Here is an 18,736-nt window from a genome sequence, read left to right on the forward strand (position 1 = left end):
GATATATTAATTGGTTTTCCTTGTTCTCTAGCTTGCAGACAGTAGTAGATCTTGCATATCTCAGCCTCCATAATGGCTTGAACTAATTTCCACAATAAATTTCCTCTTATATATCTATTTATATCCTATTGGTCTACTTCTCTGGAGAACACTGATTAATACATACACTATAGTAAGAAAAAGCTCACTCGTCTTCCAGATAAACAGTAGAAATTCATATTTTATATATTCCTATGCGTGATTGTAAGAGTTACTGATTCAATAGTAGATATTCTTTTAATTGTAATCATATCAAAATTCAGAATTACTATAAACAGAATAGACTAAAATACTTCCCCAACTATCATGAATATAATCTTTATATTCTTAATCTAATAAAGATTTATATACATTTAGAATTTAAAGTGATACATAGGGGTATATTAAATCTACTCCATTTTTGCAAATAGATCAGTTTGACAATTTTTTACTACATATCTCATTTGTCCTTCATAAATTTAGGATACATATGATTTAAATCTTTCATGGCAGTCAAACACAAACAATGGAAAAGTAAAAATGTACTTATGCTTGAATGTGTTTGCTTGTAGGACCTTTCTCATATATAACTGATCTCAGGCATAGGGCTAAACATGCCCAATTCACTGGACACTTTGGTTCATCCCAGTAGGGGCTCGCGATGAATGACTGTGTGGAAACCACTTATACTGAGGCGCTAGTGCTTGATATTTCATTTAAGAGGCTCCTGTGGATTTGGCTCCAATTTCCTTCCAGCCCCACCAGTTTTCTTTTTATTGCTAAACTGAAAAAGATAAAAGACAAAGCAGCAGAAGAAAAGGAAAGCCCCACTTAAGCATACTGTGGTTCATCTATCCTGTGGTAAAGTTATTAAGGAGCTGGTGTGATGGCCGTCTACAAAGGAACACACGTGACCATCAGGAGCAATAGTAGTAATTAAATTTGTCATTAGAACTACCAAGTACAAAGGCATGAAAGGCAGCTAGGGAACATAACCTACCATTTATGGGATTAACAATAAATGTTGCCTTTGATGCATGCGTCCAATGGGGTCAGAGACATCAAGATAATGAGAGCTATGCAAATAATTACATCAGGAATAAGAGTAAAAAAATGATTCTGTCTTTCTCAGTTGGAAATTCCCATTTCTATTTCTCCGTTGGCTCTCCATAACTTCAGTGCCATGTCTCGGCCCTTGCATGTCTTCCTTTCAGATATCTGTCAACACTTAAAATCTATTGTCTTTCAATAAAACACATTATTTTCTTTTTCTTTCGAAGCTAACTCTTGGTCCTTGTTCATTCAAATTGAAAAACTTTGAGGTACCATTGGCTTATCTTTTTTTTTCCTCATTTCTTTCCATGCTCTTTATTTTCTGCCACATAAGCCTAAGTCCTGAGTTTGGATTATTGAAATAATTTCCTAGCTGCTCTCACAATCTTCTGTTTTCCTTCCACTGATACTTAGTAAATTTAACTTTTAAAACAGGCCAAGAACTTCCTCCACCTCAAATGATCAGTGAATATCCTTAATTTCCCAGAGAATCAAGAGTCAAAGTTTAAACACATAGTCATTACTTTTAAAAGTGCAAAACCCAAAACAGGACTTTGTGCTCACTAATTGCCTTGGCTTTATCTCCTGACTTGAAAATTTCCATCTCTCACGTATAGGCATTACTATACATGTTGTATGGTATTGTATTTAATTACATAGAATACAAAAATACCCAGGAAAGGTAACTGACACAACATTTTCTGCGTTCTTTCCTCTACTCAAAACATGTCTATTTATCATGTCACAAACATGTCTCACTCTCTCATGTTTCTATTCTTTTGCTCTAGGGGGTCAAGTGTTAGGGGACCAAGGATTTCCTCTCTGTATCTTTCCATATGTTCATCCCTATGGTTGAAGATCCATCTATTCTCCAAGGCTTTCAAAAATCCCTTCCTGTAGAATTTCCCCTATTCTTTATTTAATAGTTGATAGTTGTTTTCTAACAAGGTTATTTCTGTTTTATGTATATAAAAGGTAACCCTTTTATTTACCTATTTATCCTTATTCCTTCTTCAAGGGTCAGCTTGGCTTCATTTTCCAAGCTGATCTGAATTCTTTCCTCTGTGTCCTTATAGTTCATGTCATATCATGTTAGAATGATCCCTTTGTGTGTGTTTCTCTAAACGATACATATAAAGGCAGGTCCCATGACTTACGTGCTTTTGTATCTCCAGCATCAAGCAAAGTATGTATATTAGTAGGTACACAAAACATTGTAGTTCATTGGATAGAATGATATATATTATGTACTTTCTCTGATTCTAAATTAAGAAGTGACATAGAATTTACTACCTGATATGATTCCTATTCAGGAATGCTCATACCCCAGGCCTGCAATAAATGGTATGGATGACGATGATGAGGATGACGATGATGATGAGGAAAACACCAACAGGGATCACTCATGTAATTTTACGCCTGACAATAGAGGAAATCTACATGTAGGTCCCCGTGTTACTTAATTGTTGGTAACTAGAAACATCCTGATTTTGTCATGTTGAAGTGATCCAGGGGAAATTTTGTAACAGAACGTAACTTTTCCAGTTGTCACCTACCCTCTTCAAACTGGTACCAAATCTTGACATGACCCCTGCACCACAGGAAGCCCACTGGTATTCTCAGGATACCAGTGAGCTTAAGAAGCTACAAGTGTTCATTCCTTCCTCCAATCAATCTGCTTAACCTTTTCCTATATAGCAGGAATTAGATTCAAATGCTATATTTGAGAGCAAGCAAGGATTTAGTAGTGTAATGGTCCAGTGTGAAATAGGTGGTCCATTTCTAATTTCTAATTTTCAGGTGCGACAAGTCAGTTCATTATAAAGGGGACCCTGAGCCACTGCAGTGGAAACTGCTCTCAGTAGTAAGCATCAGAGCACTAAAGCAGCTGGAGAGTGTACACCCCAGGCTGGCCTAATGAGGATGACACTAAAATCAATTGGTTGCTAATTGGAGAAAAAATGTGTCACAGAAATTTCCATATTGTTTAAAGCCAATGCAGAAAGGACCTTGTGCGTTAGCATGCTCACTCGGAGGACAAGGGAAGGTAAAGGAAAATAAACCAAAAAGTGTGACTCTTGAATCCAGGGTTACGTAATTTAAGACAAAGCAGAACATAACACTACAACAGATGGGACAGTATAAGCGTTGTCCTTTTACTAAGTCAGCACATTTACCACGCAAAGGGAAGCTATTCTAATAGCACTGACCTCAGGATATTAAATCGCTGCATTAAGGTACGTAGAGATCAGCATATAAAGCAGTGAAGATATGTCTCAGTAATTCTCAGCTATTCACATGCTGGAATTTTTTTTTTTTAATATAAAGCTCATTATAGGGAACTACATATGAGTGTAAGCCTTTATAGAGATTTGTCTATACAATTTGTACATACCACACCCCCACAGGCACCTAATTCAACAACCTACACACTACACAACCACGACAATATACCATATCAGTACTTTTGTCAGCCAAATATCTAGATGGAATTCAGTCAGATCAATACTCTTCTCACTTGTCACAGTCTGATTTGGACATAGACTTCGTGCTTATGGTAATAGCATTTTATGTAATAAATAAAAATAATCCTTCTGGGTGCTTGCCTTCTGAGAGCAGAGTGGCTATTTGTCGTAGCTATTGGAAGTGACTTGGGGATTAATCTTATTTCTTTCTCAGGCCCAGAAAGTCACTAGGAGAGTCATCCACTAAAGATTCTTCTTTATTTCAAGAGCTGCTCTTCCAGGTATATCTGGGGAGCAAATATTGTAACCAGAAATTATAAAGTCTAGAGTCTGGGGTAGCTATTGTACCATTCCATAATTAATTGCTCAACCAACTACTCTACTGCTTGCTCTCGCTCCCAGACCAGACATATCTGGAATAAAGTTATGACTAAGATGGCCTTAATGTTCCCCTCAGCTTGAATAAACTTTAAATTGGCTTTTCTTGACTATAGGCCTGCGACCTCCCTTTTCTTAGGGCATTTCTTTCAGAAAACTGTGTATTGTAAATTACTGCTCTGTCCCTTTGAGATGTAATTCTTCTCTCAGCCTCTTTCCAGTTTTATAATCCAGGATTACGTTTCTCAGGGACATGGGAACCATCCCTTTGAAATGTAATCATTAAGGAAGTAGGTGCCTCTGTCTCCCAGTCTCTGCAAGAGGTCAGGAGCCTAATTGAGGTAAGCGCCAATTAGAAAGCACAGATGGCTTAACTACACCGAATAACCTATCCACTAACATCCTCTAGTAGTTTTGCAGTAGCTCACTCCAGAGCTTAAAACTTTCATGTATGTGTTTTGTTTCAGCAGAGTTGAGTTTAATCACTCTTCCCTGTTGTAACAATCTTGAATAAACTCTTCTTTGCCTGTTTAACTCTGTCCAGTAGGGGAAAAATATATTTTTTTTTGACAGAGCAATTTACTCTTTCTGCTTAATATGCCTGTTGAAGAGACTGCATATTTCAGCCTAATACTATTCTGTGATTTTTTTTTTCCTCAGTAACAGAAGCCTCTCTCTATAGACTGGTGTGTTCAGCCATCTGAATTTAAGTGTTGCAGTGTGACTAAGTTCTGACCAATGAGATATAAAAAGTAAGATGTTCTTTAATGGAAAGGGCATTCTCTTCATCTCTTTCACCTGGATGCCTCCTGGAATGAAGCTAAGGTTGCTGGAGTCCAAGCAGGAGGTGGGAGTACCATGGTGAGGCTGACAGAGCACCCAGTTAGGAGCCTGGATCTTGGGTGACCATGATGCTGCCATATCAGGCTGCTACTACTTATATTTATAGGCAAAACAAACTTCTCTCTTTTTTTAGCCACATGGTTTTATTTGTTTGTTTTATGTCATTCACAGGTCATTTTAATCCTGTTACTGGTGCCCTTCCTGGTTTTGCAGCCTTGCTATGGAGTATTTCTTACACTTCTCTGATAACTACAATTGAGATTTAGGAGGAGGAAGAAATTCATACCTTTGATGGAGGAATATTTTTGCTCTGAGTCCCCAAATGATGTAGATGATACTGGATCTGTCGGAAGTTTCTGGGTGCAGTTTCTGGGTGTAGGCCGGGATAGTGTCTCGCGAGACCGAAGAATGGAAACACGGACCCAGGAGAGGCAAAATGTTTTAAAAAGAGGATAGTTTATTGAAAGCAGAGTCAAAGCGCCCGAGCAGGTGGGGGTCCCGAATGGGGGTGGCCTCGTGACTGAGGCAATAGCTCTTACTTTTATACCTTCCCTTGCCTGCTTGGGGAAGGGGAGCTGTTTGAAGAAGGGAACTTGTTTGAAGAAGGGAACTGGCGCCTTCTAATGAAATTGGTCTACCAAGTTTGTCTGCTTGCCCATCCTGAAGGAATTAGCAAAATATCCTACTCTTATCTATCAGATCTGCTCCATTTGTCAGGCCAAAAGGAATTTTATGATTAACCTCAAGGCCTTGTTACATTATGTCCTGGAGTGAAGGAGTGATTTCAAAACCTGGAGTTTTAGGATATGGCTGTCTTTTGCTTATTCCACCAGGGACCTCCCTGTCTACCTAGGGACATGCTAGCTAACCTGTATCACCTTTAATTAGTCATCAATTTTGAAATGGAGTTACTGTTGTACTTTTGGCTTGACTAATGTAAACATCTATACTGATTTAGGAAGATTTGAATATTTATGATATTAAATTTTCCTACCTATTTTCTTCTATTTATTCAAGTATTTGTACAATATTAGCATAATCTTATCAGTTTTGGTTTTTTTTTTTCAGATAGATCTTGCATGCTACATGAGAAGGTTACTCCTAGGAAATTCATACTTTTTGTTCTATAATCAAATAGATCATCTTTTCTATAATACCCCTCAATAAAAATAATGTACAAAATGATTACTCTGTGGGGTATTTTGTGTATTACTATTAAAAATATTTTTAAAAAATTAATTCTGGTAGACTACTGGGTGATATATTTAATCTAAGTCTTAGAAACTGTAAATAAAAACTTTATTTTGTATTTATTTTATGATTTATATTTTATATTTATGTTTTGTCTTATTTCATTGGCAAGAACTTCCACAACAATGGTACATAGTAATGAAAATGGAGTTTGTCTTCTTAGTCATATGTCAATAGCACTTTTTCTGTCTCATTAGGTTAGCTAGCATGTCCCTAGGTAGACAGGGAGGTCCCTGGTGGAATAAACAAAAGACAACCATACCCTAAAACTCCAGGTTTTGAAATCACTCCTTCGCTCCAGGACATAATGTAACAAGGCCTTGAGGTTAATCATAAAATTCCTTTTGGCCTTACAAATGGAGCAGATCTGATAGACAAAGAGTGGGTTACTTTGCTAATTCCTTTAGGATGGGCAAGCGGAACAAACCTGGTAGACGAATTTCATTAGAAGGCGCCAGTTCCCTTCTTCAAACAGTTCCCTTCTTCAAACAGCTCCCCTTCCCTAAGCAGGCAAGGGGAGGTACAAAAGTAAGAGCTTTTTCCTCAGTTACGGGACCACCCCCATTCGGGACCCCCTCCCGCTCAGGAGCTTTGACTCTTTGCTTTCAATAAACTATCCTCTTTTTAAAACTCTGCCTCTCCTGGGACCGTGTTTCCATTCTTCAGTCTCATGAGACACGATCCCCAGAAACTGCACCCAGAAACTGCACAGATCCAACATCATCTACGTCATTTGGGGACTCACAGGAAAATATTCCTCCATCATCAGTATCTTATCACTGACTATGATGTACTCTGTTTATTTGAAATACAGTCTTAATCACCAAGTATTCTTCCATTCCTGTTTTTCTAGGAGGTTTAAACACAAGAATGTTAGTGACATGAGCTGCTTCATTGTTTTGGTATCTATTAAAGAGATGATCCTGCCCTGTTATAATTTTCTTACTGGGCCAATTGATGGTATAACCATATATCTAATATTAGGTTATTGTTGATTACTTTTATATCTCATTTAGGTGAGATAAAATTTGGAATGATATTCTGACTTCAGTTTTCTAACAATTTACATAGATGTTGGCTTTTATTTTTAAAATGATTTTGGAGATTATTACTTCTTTCGTACAGTATAAGTAATTTTACTGCTTTCTCCCACCCTCAACTCAACACACACATGCAGGATTCATTTAATTTCCTAAAATTTATAAATATGATCTCAAGTTTGGAAGCCTAAATATTATTCAATTATTTTTATATTATGTATATTAAAGTTCAGGTTATTTTTGTCATTTGCATGCATTTTTATAATAATATTTATAGCATATTTTAGGTTTAAATGATTCACCATTAGCACTATTCCTTTGAAATCCTTTGAAGTTCTCATTTTTAATGATGGGCATACATCCTTGAGCGTTTTTTTAATGTGTTTTATATGAGTAATAGACTTTTTAAGATTCTGTTTCATTAAAGATTCTATTTCATTAAAGATTCTATTTCATTAATGCATGAATGAAAATTTGCTACATATTTTTGACACATTCCCCATCCTCCTTACCTTTTTCCCTCCTAATTTGTTTGGTTTTCTTTTGACATTTAATATTGGAGAGAAAAATTCTAAGGCATATACTATATTTATTATCTAAAGATAACCTTTTTTGTTTTGTTTTGTTTCCTACCAGTGTTCTTATGTCATTTTAAACTTATTCCTTCAATATGAACATTTTTTCGAAGACTTACCTAGTATGACTTTCTTTTCATTAACTTAGCAAGAATCTGGTGAACTCTTGATCTACTTTCACAAGCCTTTTTTCAGCACCAGAACGATTTCTTTTTAATGTGTTGATGCTTCAGGAAAAGGGGAGCACCGTTAATACACTGGTGCTAAGAGCATTATTTCTGGAGTCAGACTGTCTCACTTTAAATTCTAGGTCGACTATTTACAAGTTCTACAGCATAGAGAAATTTCTTTAAACTCTCTTTGCCTCAGTTTTCTATCTGTGAGGTAATGACAGTAAATGAATTTACAGATATTATGGGATTGTTGGGAAATGAAAAAGTAATCTGTACTATTAAAAAAGAACCAGCCACAGGGTAATTGCTCAATAAATGTTAACTGTTATAATCATTTCATTATAATTTATCTTTTTCCTTTTCCTCTTCTTTCTGGGGATCTTCTGAAAGTTGTTTTTGTTTTCTGTTTTGTTTTTTTAAAATTTTATCTACTGATTTGATCTTCTCAAGTTACTAACTTTCTTCAGTAAATCCAATATGTATTTTACTCAAACTTCTGCTATTTTAGTTTTGTTGCAATCCTTTCTGACCTCACTTACATCCCTTTTCATCTTAGCTTGTTGACTTTATATCTCATCTTTTTGTCCTTTTAAACTAGCCTGTTCTTTCCTTATGACATTATTGTTCTATTTCATTACTTTAAAAATTTGATTTAATATGACATTCTCCCTGGATTCTATAGTAGACCACATTTTGAGTGTGTTCTTCCCCTTTCAAGATGATGTTTATTTTCTCTTGCTTTTTAATATTGTTTTCATAAAAGTTATATTATTATTCTTGTTTTTTAATTTATCAATATCCATCTCCCCAAAAAGAAAGTCATGGGCATGCTTAGTATTTATTAAAGAACAGGATGTGGAGATTTCCCTCAGCTCTGATCATTGCCCAGGGATATGTTGGTTTAAAAAACAGTCCCTTATTAAACATAGATCCAGAAGGTAGTATGATGCCTAAGGTACCAGCCCAAAACTCTAAACAGATCTAAAACTGTTCTCTTTTTGTGGCTCTATAAAGAATGAGATGGAGTCTTTTCTGAACAAAAAAAGGACACTGTAAAAATTATAATCTCAAATATGCACTGTTAATATCTTCCTATTCTTGCCCTTAATAAGTGCTTTAATTTGGAGAATTATAGCAACCAAGATAGATTTTATCTTTACATTCCAATCTACATATTTGCATATTACATAGTAGTTAAAGCTAAAACTTCTCAATTAGTATAAATATATTGGATGGAAGTCTCAGTACTCTAGTGAGTTCAAAAATTAGTTCCTGTATGGTAATGAGACAGCTGCCTAGTTTTCAGGTTCAGATGGATCTTTTTGACCCTGAGCTAGTTAATAGTGAAAGTATTTGTTAGCTAATGCCATGTAACGAACCACTCTAAAACAACAAAGCTCACAATTCTGCAGGTTAATATTCTAGACCAGGCTCAGACAGGTAATTCTTGTCTCACAATGTCTTAGGCTTCTTCACAGAACTGCTGCTTCTTCTGTTAGGTCAGAATGAGCTAACATGGCCTCAATTTTTATTCCATGTGTGTTTTCATTGTTCATCAGGGCATGGGTACAAGGAGAGGTTGTGAACTGAGGACATTTTTATAACCAATCTATCATACTGGAGAAACCAAAAAAAATATTTTCTAACATTTTATTCTGGCAATGCAAAATTAATTTGACAATTTTTCTCAGTACTTATTTACACCATGGTCACAGGGGATTCAAAAGAGCTATGAGGCACTATGATACCTCTTGAGGCTTAGTTTTAGATCTGGCATCCTGTCTCTTCTACTGCATAATAGTGACAAAAGCAAGTCACAAGCCCCACCCAGATTCAAGGGTAGGAAAATAGATTTCACTTCTTGATGGGAGGAGCTACTAAGTCTTATTGCCAAGGGCATGGGTACAAGGAGAGGTTGTGAACTGAGGACATTTTTATAACCAATCTATCATACTGGAGAAACCAAAAAAAATATTTTCTAACATTTTATTCTGGCAATGCAAAATTAATTTGACAATTTTTCTCAGTCCACGTTTGTCACTCCTAGAATTACTTATTTCCCCCCCCCCCCTGAAATTTAAGTTATATAGTATTGGTGTTATTTTAATTTTCTTATTCTTTATGATCATGGAAAGTTTAATAGGATGATTTATGTCAAAGATTGATAATCACATGCCCTTTCAGATCATAAGAATGCTAATATGCATTTAATAGAATACTTATTTATTTTTATGTATGCATACTTTGCTGTAGAAGTCCCAGTTTTCATAACAAATTGAAAGCTGGGAAGAAAAGATCAACAATATATTGATAAAACAGCTAAATATAGTCTATTTCAACTCTGGGTATATAAGACTTGATAATAATAGACGTTGGTTACTTAGAGCCATATGAAGCATATTACTTAGAACCATATTACTTAGAACTACCTGACCTGATGCTGAATTATCTCAACTTTGAACTGAGCCTCTTGGGTTCCTCCTAGACCTGAATTTGAAATTTCCATGGTTTCTAGACATCTGAAGAATAATTTCTACAATATGGTATAGTCTCATTTCCTTTGACAAACTTTCTTGACCAGGTAGTGATCAGAAATAGAGAACTGAAAAATCAAGTAAAATTTACCAAAGATTGTTTATTTTAGAATCACAAATTTAAACAAACAGACAAACAAGCAAACAAAAATCAAGCGCACTGGAGTTGGTCATATCTAAGTACTTCTCGTTATCAGTATGACTTTTGGCAAGTTAATAACTTCTCTCACAATGGAGTCCACATTTCAAAATACTGTCCTGAGAATTAATGGGATTTGTCCATAAAATGCTTAGTACAAATCCTGGATCATAGTAGGTATTTGTCTAAAAATTAACTCTAGTGTTGCCTTGATTAAAACTTCTTGGAGTCAGCATAATTAAATGGTTATAAAATTATGTCCATACTCTCCTCTCCCTCTAGTTCTTATTCTCCAAATTCCCTGCTAATTGGTTTAATCACTCAGTCAAATGGGGATGATTGGGGATAGTTTATAATCCGGGTACTCATAACATTAGTTTTTCAAAATGTGTAATGAATAATTAGACAAACCAAATTTATTCTTAATTTATGATGAACATTTTGCAATAATACATTCTCTCTTGTTCCTTTAAAAAATACTTAAATAGTTTAAATTAATACTACATTGGTACAGGTCCTCCAAGTATGTGTATATTTGCAGTATTGCTATCCCATTCTGAAATATGTTTCTTAAAATTTCAACGTAAGTAATAGTACTTTTCTTTGTAAATAGCAGATAAATGCTATAGTAATAGCTTTTACTTCCATTATCACATTTGATTTTCAGAGATAATATCTGTAAAATTAGCAGAGTGGAAGTTATATCTATTTTGAAGACAAATCAATAGAGGTTTTGGAATGATGTGATCGGTATGACCTCGTGCAAATCGCTGGGCAACATCTTAAAACAGACTGTCTGATTCAATCCTATGCTCCTTTGCTCTATACTACACTTCTCTTTCCATTTAGAAGCACCCAGGTTATTACCAGATTTGAAAATGGGACAGATACTGTGTTGCTTTCATCTTTGTATTCTGAGAACCAAGGAAAGAAGAATATAATAGAATGTTAAATAAAATAATGACGTGAAATTGCACAGTTTTGCAGCAACTACAAATATGCCTGTCTTTCAAGTGTTTATATATTAAAACAAAAATCAAGAGGGAACAAAGTTACAAAGAGTTAATGAAACATTTAGTTGGCGTGTAGTATCTAATTCAGTTTCTAATTTTCTCTCTCAAAATTGTATGTTCATAACACACAGATACTAAATAATCAATTAATTCATTAGCGAGTGGGTGTTTTAATTACAATATCACTGAATTCTAGCTTGGTATTAATACATAGGTAAAACTAAAGCAGGAGTGTTTTGAGTTTGAGTGAGAGGTTAGTGAAGTATTCGGGTTGACATGCAAAGCAATAGAGTGCTTAGCTTAAAACAACAACAACAACAACAACAACAACAACAACAAACACACAAAAAATGAGTAAATAATGTTTTACCAGTCAGCAAAAGTGTAACAAAAATTATATTCTTCAGGGTGGAACTGTCTTCAGTTCAGTGAGTTTACAGAGCATTATTACAAAGCACTTTTTAAAGAGTGTTACTGAACTGATGGCTGATTTAAGATCTTATATCCCAATTTGCCAAAAAAAAAACACCCAAAAACAAAACAAAAACCAAGTCAATTGGGGACAAAATCTGATAAATGTCACCGTAACACTTCAGTTACATGGAGGTTACATTTATGGCCACCTCACTCATCCAGAACACAGCTGTAATCAGAGCATGAATGAGCCAGGCTTCTGTTTAGCCAAGTCTGTCGCAGGAATCACCGACATTGTTGTAGGGGACAGGGGCTAACCCAAAGTTCTTAAACCAGACAATGGGGTGTTCAAAACTCCACCCCAATTAGATGTAGCACAATAGACCGACAGCAGCAAAGGAAGCTATAAGTATTATAAAGATAAACCCATAGTCAATAACAGCCCCTATCACTGCAATACTTGAGGTTGTAAGAAAACCTTTGCTCATGAGCTGTATATTCTGTGTAAGAAAGCAAGAGAAGATGAAAATGGTCATAGTTTGCATGCTTTAAGTATTCAATTTTCAAAGTAATTATTTAGAATATGCTCTTGGGGCTGCTGAAAAAAATGAGGTGCTGTTTTACTTAGGTAGCACATTTAAATTTTGATGAATGTAAAGATATTCAGTCAAGTAAAGGTTTTTTGTATGCTCCCATGAAATTTATTTATCCCACCTTTTATTTTTTGAGGGGAAATGTTGCATGAAATTAACACCATAATACAACACTCAATGAGATTTAAAATGCTCTATTATAATATGAATCCTACTCAGTGGAGCCAGTGTCATATAAGGAAAGTAATTAAAGATACCTTCCTCATACATCAAAATCTGAACCTGATATGAAGGGTTTGTACCCTTGGGCTCTGTGGTCCTTATTCCTGTTCTGTAATCTATTGCCCTTCATAACAACTTCTGTCACCCCTATTTCTTCCCCTCTCTTCCCATCCATTGTTCTGTGCACTGTGGCCACATTCTCTTCCATTATCCTTGATAACTGCCTCTCCAATGACTATAATTAAGCCCTATTCTTTTCCTCCCAGCATCCCCTCTCACTGTCCTTACGCCAAAATGATTTGTAGTAGAATTTAAGAACTTAGTGTAAAAAATACAATAAAACAATGGCACAGAAAGACTATACAGATATCTAAAAAAAAATCTTGAAACAAGGAAAGCCTTCTTAAAACTAGTCACAAAACCAGAAGCCAAAGGTAAAGGATTCATAAATTTAATTAAATAAAAACTTTAATTTCTGTTTCCAATATATACGACGAAATATATAAAGGAATCAATATAAACAGACTAAGAGGCCAATAGAAAAATAACCAAATGTCAGAACACAGAGAAACAGAAAAAGACATGAATGTCTTACAATCATGAAAATAATTCTTACCTATAATTTATCTTCATTCTTGTTCATTCTTACCTATAATTTAATATTTAAAATTTCTATACATTTGATTGGAAAGGTTGAAAAATCTGATTAATTTAAATAGTTGAGGCTTTAGAGAACCTTGATCTCTTACCCTGTTGATGGTGTGGGGAATTGAACTGGTACCCTCTCTCTTTGGAATTTAATTACTATCACCAATGTTGATTTTGTATTTGAAAGCACATGTCTTTCTACTTTTAGGAGTTTACCTTACGTATACATTTGTATGTATATGAAAATATATAGTAGGTGATATTTTAATTATAGCATTACTTTTTCCTAGCACAAAAACTACAAACAACCAACAAATCTATTATGATGGGAATGTGAATAAATTGTGAAATATTCATAAAATGAAATACTATGTGGCTGTTAAAAAGAAAGAAGTAGATCTTTATGCACAGAAATGAAAAGTTTTCTAATAATTCTTATTAAATGAGAATATCAAAGAACAGTGCATTGACATGCTTCCCCCCCACCCCCAGTATATTATGATACTTGACATTTTAAAACATTTCTGGTTGGAGGGAGACTGCCTTTCCAGGGACTAGTTAATTCTTACAAGTAGCAAAAGGCTCAGCCAGGAGCATGACTTTGATATGCATACTAACCAATACCTCCTCTTTCTGGCTGTACACCCCAGGAGGCAATATTCTTCTGCCTCATTCATCACAGGACCAGGTACTGGGCAACTAGAGAGCACTCTGCAGCCCAAAGTTAGCCAAAATTATTCAAACTAGTTAATACTGAACTTTACCCTGCTGCAAACTTGCCTTTCCTGGGGAAATATCAATAAAAGCAGTGGCCTAAACATACTCTTCCATCTCCTGTCTTCTGCTTCCTGACCAAAACCTGGTGTGCCTCCTGTGCCTTTAAATGAATAGCTTTGTTGCTCATTTCTAGGGGAACTCTGAGTAACATTAAAGTTGTTTTTCAATGGCACTGACCTCCTGTGTTGCCACCCAGTCACCTTTATAAAGTAAGACCTGGCACAAAACAAACAGAATATTTATAGTATGCCCTCATTTAGGAAAAAAAAAAAAGACTATATACACACACATGTATATTCTATATATACATATAAATGAGTATACATATGAATAGACAGCTTTAGGAAGGGTAAGTAAGAAAGAGTTGGGGAAGTGGAAATAAAAATAAGGGGTGGGAGAATCACTCTTAATACACACTCTTTTGGATAATTTAAATTTTTTGTATGTATTATTTTAATAATGACAAAAATAATAATATAAAGAATACTCTGATTGGTATTTGGGGATCACACTGGAGGTGGAAAAGAAGAAGGAGACCAGTTAGGAAAATTCATAGTGCTCCAAGTAGCAAGGATGTTATAGCAGGACTAGGGAGAAGATGATCAGAAGGAAAAATGGGTGAGTTAGGAGTATATATTAGAGTTACAATACATAGCACTTACTGATGGATGGAATTTTACCAAGAAAGAGGAATTAAGAATTGCTTTAGGGTTCTGACCCAAGCACTTGAATAAATTGGACTGCTGTTTATAAAAATGGGCACGACATGAGGCAGTGTTATAAGAAATGCTTAGACAATCCTACTTTAGGCTGAGGAGACTGTATTTGAAGATTTTCCATGGTTCAGTTTCTTCTTCTCTTGGGTAGAGAGGGAATTGATAAAGGTTCTCCATTGCCCCTAGCAGGGATTACTGCAGCCACTGACAGCTCTTTCCAGAAGACAATTTAGATTTTGATTTAACAAAAATGAAACATGAGAGGATTCTACAATATTCATATATCTCCCTCTGGCTGAAAAAAAATAGGTATGGTTTTTACCATGTGAAGTTTCGATTAGAGAATAGGTAATTTCTCTTAATGATTTAAAAGAGAAAAAAATGTTCTAATTGATTTTGCACCCAATTTTACTGAGGTATGATTGACATAAAAATCATATTTATTTAAGATGAACAATGTGATGTTTTGCTATACGTACACATTGTGTTTAATGGGCTTTCATCATTGTCAGTCAACTGGGCTATGAAAGAGCAGTATGATCATGGTCAGAAACAGTTTCTCTTTGAAGCAGATACCTGCTTATTACAGATGTTGACCATGGAAACCACAGTCTTTTCCCCATCTAAAATGGAATGGCTTCACATTACAAGGGAAAACTGAAATCAACTGTCAAACCATAACAGGGGGCTGAGAAATCAGTGTAAGTTATATCTGATCATTTCATAGAATAAAGTAGAAGTAGAAAATAAAGGGAACATGTTGAAAAATCCTAAACTAATTCATGCTATTTCACGGAGTTAAAGGGAACTAATTAATTTTTAGGTACTGGAAAGAAAAATCTAATAATCCCTGACCTTTGCAAGATACCTAAAACCAAGCAACCAACTAATCAAAGAAACAAACAAAACAATGAATTTCAGAAACTGTTAATAATAAATATCCTGTTAATAATAAATATCCAAATGGATATGTCAAGTTTGCAAGTGGACATATAAGATGTCAAAGGAGATATACATTTGTTGTCAGCCAACAGACATTTTTACAGTACCAACTTCATTTTTCTTAATTGTTGACTCTACTCTGTTTCTTGCTATCTTAAATTCTGAAATTGCATTGTTTTTCTCTTTATATTCTGTGATTATCTTTTAACAGATCTGTTATATTTTTAACATTATCAAATATTTAGTATATATAAAAATATGCTAAATACAACCAAGTTATTAACAGTGTTTACCTTCAGGATATATTACAACAAACAAATCTTGATTTTATAGTGAAAAATCATTTCCACTTTTTTTTAAAGCTGTTATAATCCTTCATAATGCTTTATAATGAAATCTACTTTATTGAATAACATTAATCTACCTTGAGTAAAATTATTCCTAGACAATTAATTTAAATTAGCATTCTTATTTATCTAGTTTATTGAATTAATAGTGATTGAATAGCACCAAGTATAGCCTTAATATTTATCATAACTCTTGGCTTACATATAGGTTTATACTTTTATTCTCAATTCAACCATTTTTAAGAGAATAATAGTGCTATTAACATGCAGGTTCCCATGGGCTACCCTATGTGTTTGGTTCACTGCAACAAATACTTTGCTTTATGTTTTTCATTTTAGTGCCATTGTGAGTTCTATTCAAGAGAGTGGCTTGCATGTGCAATACATAGTGTATGTGCTCATAACTTGTTCTGAAATACAGTATCCATCACTGTACTAGGTAAGAAAAACATAATGGTGAAGGTGGAGGCAATATTTGCCCTTGCAGATCTTATAGTTACAGATTTATTTGGAGTATTGAGAAGAGGAAGGATATAGGTCTAATCTATATACCTAATATAAAAAATAAACAAATGAGTAAGTGAATGGCTAGTCAAATAGGTATAACTGACCATTAGAATTTAATGAAAATAAATCATATTTCTATGTTAACTAAGATATATTAATAGAAAAAACAAGTGGCAGAGTAGTGATGTATTATATAATTTGTAATAACTGGTAAAGAATACAGTTTCAGAGATCTGGTCAAGATGGCGGAGTAGGTAAATGCTGTGCTTACCTGCTCTCAGGACCACCTCAAAATTGCAACTACACTACAGGACAACCATCATTGAGAATCACCTGAAGTCCAGCTGAACAGAAGCCCTACAACTAAGGACATACAGAAGAAACCAAGTCAAGGCTGGTAGGAGGGGCAGAGATGCCAAACGAGCTGGTCCCACACCTGCGTGCGACCATTAAAAATCAGGAGGGATATCTTGAATGTAGAGGTTTCCTCTGGAGGAGCAAGGAGCCCAGCCCCTCCCCAGCCCCAGCCTAGGGTTCCAGGGCCTGGGAGAGAAGTCCCCATAAGTTCTGACTGTGAAAACCAGTGGAGACTGTGGCTGAGTGAGACAGAGGGCGGCTGTAGTTCTCTTAAAGGGCCCACAGACAGACTTACTCACTGACAGAATTACTTGTTCTGAGCTTCAGTGCTGTGGCAGCTGCTAGAAAGGCACCAAGGACACATGGGGAGGACTGAATTGTCTGGTTTCAGGGTGAGGATTGGGAGGGGGAAGCTCTCTCCTGGATGGAGGGGATGAAGGAAGCCTCTGTTTCATTGTTGAGCCCTCTCTGCTCCAAGTGCACAGATGGAGGTGGCCACCATATCTCAGTCTCCCTCAGACTGGCTAACATTGTTCCTTCACACGGATTCCCTGAGTCCCCGCCCCACTCAAATTTCATACCCACCCAAACCGCTTCCAGTGGCTTTTCGTACAAATGGCCTTCCTTGGCTCATGTTGCAGACTTTTCTGAAATTTCTCAAAGGCTTACAAAACCCAAACAAGCAACATCTGGCTTCAGCACGTCCTGTACCTCTGGCTAAGCAACCCTAAGCCTGGCACTAGTGACAGTTAGCCTCAGTTTGTGGGTTGGCCTCTTAAAGCAACTCCAAGTACAACACGGGCAACAACAATCTGTGGATTGCTTTGTAACCACGGGTAATCCTATGCTAGGTAACCCCGGGCTGGGCACAGGCTGTGCCTGAACTTTGCCTGCAGTGGGGCCCCTCCCAGAAGGCCCCAGAGCAGGCAGCCCCAGTGGTCAGCTTGAAACCCAGCCAGAGCATCAACTGGCTACTTCCAGGGAAGACACATGCAAGGGAACACTGGGCAGGCATCAGAACCCTGCTAAAGTTAATTCTGCTCCATAGGGTCAGCCCCTGAACAACAGCTCCTCCACTATAGTTACGGCCAGTTCTCAAAACCAATCATCCTAAGGGTCAGCCTCTCCCATTGATGTGCAAAAATCAACCAAGGCTCAACTACAACAGGAGGGCACACACCATCCACACAAGGGACACAGCAGGAGCACCCAGATCAGGTGACATGGGAGTCTGCATCACTGAGCCTCAAAGCACGCATACTACATAAGCACACTTTACTAAGACCAGAAGACATAGCAGCCCTACCTAATACATACAAACAAACACAGGGAGGCAGCCAAAATGGGGAGACAAAAAAAACATGTCCCGAATGAAAGAACAGAAAAAAGCTCCAGAAAAAGAACAAAATAAAATGGAGACAAACAACCTACTAGACGCAGAGTTCAAAACACTGGTTATAAGGATCTCAATGAACTCAGTGAGAACTTCATCAAAGAGATAGAAAACATAAAATTGGATATAGCAAACATAAGTAAGAACGAGTCAGAAATAAAGAACACAACTGAAATGAAGAATACATTAGAGGGAATCAACAGTAGATTAGATAAGACAGAGGATCGAATCAATGATTTACAAGACAAGTTAGTAGAAAACACCGAATCAGAAGAGCAAAAAAATCCCCCCCCTCAAAAAAAGGAGGAGTGTTTAAGGGGCCTTTGGAAGAACATTAA

This window comes from Rhinolophus ferrumequinum, chromosome 3 (genome assembly GCF_004115265.2).
Source record: "Rhinolophus ferrumequinum isolate MPI-CBG mRhiFer1 chromosome 3, mRhiFer1_v1.p, whole genome shotgun sequence".
NCBI lineage: Eukaryota > Metazoa > Chordata > Mammalia > Chiroptera > Rhinolophidae > Rhinolophus > Rhinolophus ferrumequinum.